Source organism: Protomyctophum bolini, assembly GCF_963924005.1.
Source record: "Protomyctophum bolini genome assembly, chromosome: 2".
Taxonomy (NCBI): domain Eukaryota; kingdom Metazoa; phylum Chordata; class Actinopteri; order Myctophiformes; family Myctophidae; genus Protomyctophum; species Protomyctophum bolini.
In genome coordinates this window covers 2,513,865-2,520,846 of record NC_137863.1, presented here as the reverse complement: position 1 = coordinate 2,520,846, position 6,982 = coordinate 2,513,865, and positions in this window count along the sequence as shown.

Sequence of the window (6,982 nt, the reverse complement as noted above, 5' to 3'; positions counted from 1 at the left end):
GAAGATGTGAATAGAATACATGTTGATGGTTGCAGATTGTAAACAAGAAGCTGTGAATAGTCGTGCTTAAAACTTGGCTGTGTTTCTTTGTAAGTCCTGCTTCTTTGTGTTGTTGTGTCAACATCTCATGCATCATTTATTTTATTATGATGTAAGGAAATTGAAAGTTTGTTGAGAATGTTGCTAACGTGTTTCTCAGTGGAAAGGGATGAAGCTTTTGACTTTAATGTATATATATTTTTTATCGTAAGGGATTGTGATATCTTTCCTCTTTGTTTGTTTTCCCTAGAAAGAGCCTCTACCGTATGTTGTGGGTTTTGAATGATTGATCTACACACATTCATAAAGTGTAGTGCATAGGGTATGCAGATTATACTGCCAATTATCCTGTGTGTGTGTGTGTGTGTGTGTGTGTGTGTGTGTGTGTGTGTGTGTGTGTGTGTGTGTGTGTGTGTGTGTGTGTGTGTGTGTGTGTGTGTGTGTGTGTGTGTGTGTGTCATATCTTCACTATATATATATATATATTCATAATAACTAGGCTATGTAAGTTTGGCCACCGTGCTAATTTGATGGTTAGTGGGGTGAGACACATTGTCTAGTCAGAGGGGCTGGTCTGAGAATCTTCCTTCACCTCAGAGGATCTCAGCCCAGTACCCTGTAAAGAAAGCCATTTTCCAAGTCCTTCTGAAGCTTGGTGTGGTGTTGGAGAGGTGTTGAGACAACATTATATAGTCTATTCTCTGCTGTGTTAGAGAGGTGTTGAGACAACATTACTATAGTCTATTCTCTGCTGTGTTGAGACAACATTACTATAGTCTATTCTCTGCTGTGTTGAGACAACATTACTATAGTCTATTCTCTGCTGTGTTGGAGAGGTGTTGAGACAACATTACTATAGTCTATTCTCTGCTGTGTTGGAGAGGTGTTGAGACAACATTACTATAGTCTATTCTCTGCTGTGTTGGAGAGGTGTTGAGACAACATTACTATAGTCTATTCTCTGCTGTGTTGGAGAGGTGTTGAGACAACATTACTATAGTCTATTCTCTGCTGTGTGTTGAGACAACATTACTATAGTCTATTCTCTGCTGTGTTGGAGAGGTGTTGAGACAACATTACTATAGTTTATTCTCTGCTGTGTTGGAGAGGTGTTGAGACAACATTACTATAGTCTATTCTCTGCTGTGTTGGAGGTGTTGAGACAACATTACTATAGTCTATTCTCTGCTGTGTTGGAGAGGTGTTGAGACAACATTACTATAGTCTGTTCTCTGCTGTGTTGAGACAACATTACTATAGTCAATTCTCTGCTGTGTGTTGAGACAACATTACTATAGTCTATTCTCTGCTGTGTTGAGACAACATTACTATAGTCTATTCTCTGCTGTGTTTAGACAACATTACTATAGTCTATTCTCTGCTGTGTTGAGACAACATTACTATAGTCTATTCTCTGCTGTGTTGAGACAACATTACTATAGTCTATTCTCTGCTGTGTTGAGACAACATTACTATAGTCTATTCTCTGCTGTGTTGAGACAACATTACTATAGTCTATTCTCTGCTGTGTTGAGACAACATTACTATAGTCTATTCTCTGCTGTGTTGAGACAACATTACTATAGTCTATTCTATGCTGTGTTGAGACAACATTACTATAGTCTGTTCTCTGCTGTGTTGAGACAACATTACTATAGTCTATTCTCTGCTGTGTTGCTCTAGTTTACTTTTAAAGCTTCATCACTAACTTTAAAAATGTAGGCCTATAGGAGAACCGGAGAAATATCAGGAGCACCCACCAAATTGTAAGTAGCATCATTTTTTATTCATTAGGAAAAATAAATAATAATGTAACAGTGGAGTTTAAGTAAAATAATATGTATAGCAGGATTAAAATACTTTAGCAGGACATAATAATGTAACACTGTGGTTTATACTAGTAATGGAGGATTAACATACTTTGTATGTGGAGACTCTGCTCTGTGGAGGAGATGTTCGTCAGCTCCCTCCTCCTCTCTCTCCTCACGGCGTCTCATCTCTGCTCTGTGGAGGAGATGTTTGTCAGCTCCCTCCTCCTCTCTCTCCTCACACTGACTCATCTCTGCTCTGTGGACGAGATGTTCGTCAGCTCCCTCCTCCTCTCTCTCCTCACGGCGTCTCATCTCTGCTCTGTGGACGAGATGTTCGTCAGCTCCCTCCTCCTCTCTCTCCTCACGGCGTCTCATCTCTGCTCTGTGGACGAGATGTTTGTCAGCTCCCTCCTCCTCTCTCTCCTCACACTGACTCATCTCTGCTCTGTGGAGGAGATGTTTGTCAGCTCCCTCCTCCTCTCTCTCCTCACGGAGACTCATCTCTGCTCTGTATTAAACCTGTCAAGATCACATAGTCACAATACACCAGACAACAGTCAATGTTTGCTGTATATCCCTGTAAAGCCTGGATTAATTTCTACTTGCAAAAAAATAGATACTTTTTAAGAGAAAATTACTTTTTACTACTAGGACTACAGAGGAAATGTTATGCACATTTATAATTATTATTATTATTATTCCTGAGGGGAAAAAAGCCCTTTTTGTTCTATTTAAAAACAATCCCAGGTAGGCATTCTTTTGGCATAGCCTATGCCTTTTCATTTTGGCATTATAGGCAAAGAATGGCACCGTGGCCATCCAATCAATGTTAAATGGGCCAATAGTCTTTCATATTCATACAGTAATAAATATAATAATTATTATTATTATCATATTCATACAGGGGAAACTGAGTCGTTGTCGACGTCCAAGTGTAAAGTGGTTCGTCCAGAATAAAGTAGCGCGCACAGTGCGCACACACATAATTATAGGTTCTACAAGCTCACGAACAGATGTTTTGGGTGTGCGGTAGGCCGGTAGCCTACCACCGCAACGAAGTCTATAGGCACAATCTAGCCCTGGTCCAGCGCTTACAGCGAGTCTCTCTCTCTGACGCCCTGTGGAAGCATGGGGACCTGAGACGCTTCCCAGCTACGAGAATAGACTTTTACCTTAAGGTCTAGCAGGCTTTGTGTCGGTGAGTAGTTACATCGTTTTGTTTATTTGTTGGGAATTGTAAACACTCGCACGGGAGTGAGAATATCACCAGAGGGCTGCGGAAGGGACTTCCACAGAGCGTCAGAGAGAGACTGGCTGTAAGCACTGGACCAGGGCTAGGAACCTGGACCAGGGCTAGGAACCTGGACCAGGGCTAGGAACCTGGACCAGGGCTAGGAACCTGGACCAGGGCTAGGCACAAATTGCACAATCGAAACTAAAATGAGAACATGCAGACTCAGAGATTCATTCATTCATTTGGCGGCCTATGTCATGTGTCACGTATGTGTATGCGAGTGTTAAGGGCTTACGTTTTATAATGTTCATCCGAGGGTCTCTCTCTCTCTCTCTCTCTCTCTCTCTCTCTAAATCAATTCAATTCAACAGGCTTTATTGGCATGACGTTTTATACAAGTGTTGCCAAAGCACAATCACAGATATGACAAATAACATAATATCAATGACATGAAAAAATAAATAAAAATAATATAAAATAAACTTGGTGCATAAAATAAAACATGGCATACTGTATGTGTGTCCTACTGGTTGTCCCTTTTCCTGTGACAGGAATTGACATATTTTTGCAGCCAAAACTGCACATTCTTTCTGTTCCCCCAGAAGGACTGGTAATCTTTCCCTTTCTGTCATTCTGGGAAATTTGTTTCAAATTTTGCGAAGAACTCCTCTCTAATATTTGTGTAGTTTTTACATTGTGTTAAGAAGTGTAACTCTCTCTCTCTCTCTCTCTCCCCCCCCCCCCCCCCCGCGGGGGTTGTTGATTAATATATATATATATATATATATATATAAACAAAAACAAATCAATTGATTTGTTTTGCAAAACAAATCAATTGATTGTGTCATTGTATAAACACTGTAAAAACTGTACAGACAGTAGTTCCAGTATAAAGTGATTAAAACACTTACCCGATCGATGAGGCTATAATGGCGTCCAGAGAGTGATCAGTTCAGTTGTCTCAACTTGCCTGTCTTCGTCTCCGGCGGACAACAATTCCACCGTCAATTCCACGTACGAAATTAATACCTGCGTCGACGCCTATTAACTTTAATACTTTAAATATGCTACTTATATTCCCGTTGTGTAATGGTGAATGAACAGGCGTTTCTTCAGGCAGGTACTCTATTTACACTACCAGTGTAATGTATGCTGGGAGACAGACGGGTGGAGTTTTAGTGTTGTTTGAGGAAGAGGAAGAGAATTAAAAACGTGTTTACTCCAGGTTTGACACTCATATTGAGCAGTTGCCTAGCCCTGGGTTGTCCACATGATGGCGCCATTTGACCAGCTATTTATTTATTTATTTTTATTGATTGAAATATTTATATAAATATAGAAGTGTCTATTTGTACGTCTCTAAATGTTTTGATGAATTGAACATGGTGGACCCTGTTGTAAACAAGTGTAATGCTTAATTGGGTCGTCCACTCACAGTTAACAGTCTTTGTATTGAGTTTGTGCTTGAAATGTACTGTAATTCTGCAAACTGAAATATTTCAATAAAATAAATCATGTTGTGATGTGTATTTATTATTCAAACATAAAGAAATTATGGTTCTCAGCCTCAGCCCCCAAAATGTTGAACTGGGGAGTCGGGACCCCCCTAAATAATATTTGAACTGGGGACCCCCCCCCCCAAAAATAAAAAAAATAAAACAACAACAATAATAATCATATTTGAACTGGGTATTCCAAGTTCAAACTCCTCCTAAAAGGCTTTTTTAATGAGCCTGTGAGAGCCTATGAGATAGAATAGTGTATAGTGGACTAATAACACTCATGACAGGTTCCATGTTCAAATCCCACCAGTCCTCACTTTCAGTCAGTGTATGATAAATAATCAACAAATACCGTAATTATTTATAACTGTTGTATATTGGTCTTGATTTAACTTTTCAGGCCTATATGTTAATTATGTCACCACCTGTGCCTGCTTTTTGGCATGATCACACACTTTCATTTACAAAAAAAAACAAAAATCTACAGTTCAAGTTGCATAAAGACTTATCTTTCCAACAGATATCTCTGCCTCACTGAGCACATAACCAACAGGGAGTCAGGGACGTCCATACGACGTCAAACAGACGTCTCTGTAAACGCCAACCCCAAAACGGACGTCCTGAGCACATAACCAACGGGACGTCCATACGACGTCAAACAGACTCTCTCTCTGTGTCTCTCTCTCTCTCTCTGTAAACCCATGTCCTAGTCGCCGTTCCAGCCACACGTCCATACGACGTCTGTACAACGTCGTCGATACGACCTGACAATCAAACTCAGGATACGAGGAGTATCCACAGTCCGTTGCAAAAAGACGTCCATATGACGTCCATACGACGAGCTCCCTAAACCACTCTCCCCGTTCAGTCTCACAGTCTAACATGTCTACTGTCTACAATGTCACACTGTACAATGTCAACACATTGTATGTATGACAGACATGACTGTCGACAATGTTTAAACACATAGTCAGTTAGTTGTTTGTTAGCCTTCTGTATCACTTCACCAGAGCTAACATATTAATTTACACCACAAGAGGGCGTACTTGACCATTGCAACTTAACTTCACTTACTTCAGCATGTATACTAATGTTATGATGTGTATTTAAACTCAAACATAATATAGAAATTATGGTTATTCTCAGCCTTTTCAGGCCGTGAATCCCCCCGCCCCCAAAGGAATCATATTGGTGACCACCCAAAATAATCATATTTGATCTGGGCCCCCCAGAATAATCCTATTTGAACTGGGCCCCCCAAAATAATCATATTTGAACTGGGTATTCCAAGTTCAAACTCTTCCTATAATTTAGTGTTCTTTGGAAAAGGCTTTATTAATAAGCCTGTGAGAGCCTATGAATAATAGAATAGTGTATAGTGGACTAATAACACTCATGACAGGTTCCATGTTCAAATCCCACCAGTCCTCACTTTCAGTCAGTGTATGATAAATAATCAACAAATACCGTAATTATTTATAACTGTTGTATATTGGTGTTGATTTACCTTTTCAGGCCTATGTTAATTATGTCACGGTACCTGTGCCTGCTTTTTGGCATGATCACACACTTTCATTTTCAATAAAAAATAAAAATCTACAATTCCGTTGCAAAAAGTCTACTCAGGCGCTCAAGTAGGTTGATTTCTCCCTATTTTGTACTCTGTCTCTGATCTCAGGGCTCTCTTTCAATAGTCAGTCAGTACTCAGTAGTCTACTGTGGCTACTGATGGACCAGTAGGTTTGATGCTCGCTATTCAGAAGGCTGATCGATTATATTCCTTTCCCATTCATTCTCAGTATGGTAGAGACTAGTGTTGAACCCATGTTGTGTTGTTCCACATTTCACTGCCGAAGAGGAAGGTGTGAGACATGAGTCTCAACAATACAACACTTTGAACTGTGTTAGAGAGATTATTAGAGTAAACCTACCCTAATAATAGTTTAATCTTTTCTGTTTTCTTATTCTTACTAGTCTTATTACGTTTGAAATGTACTAGGTATTTATTTGTAATATGTAATATGTCCTGTATGTATCGTTTGATGTTTGATGTCTGGGGACTGCAGATGGAAATTTGGAAAGTTTTGCTAAATCTGGTATATTTACACTGCATTTATAATGTAATGTTCATCAATATACACCGTCCAGACCAAATAAATGAATAAAGTAAACAATACAAATGCATTTTTTATGGCCGTTATCAAAGCGAACCTGTGACAAAGGCTGATCACCTCCAAATGAATCCAACGATTCTGCGGTTACGCCTCCGTCATTCCCTGATGAAGGATTAAACGCAGAAATGTTGGATTTATTTGTCTTAACCTGCTGTCCTAATAAAATATTGGCACTCTGGCTATTGGCGTGTGCGGTCCACTTTCTTGTTTTTCAAGATTTCC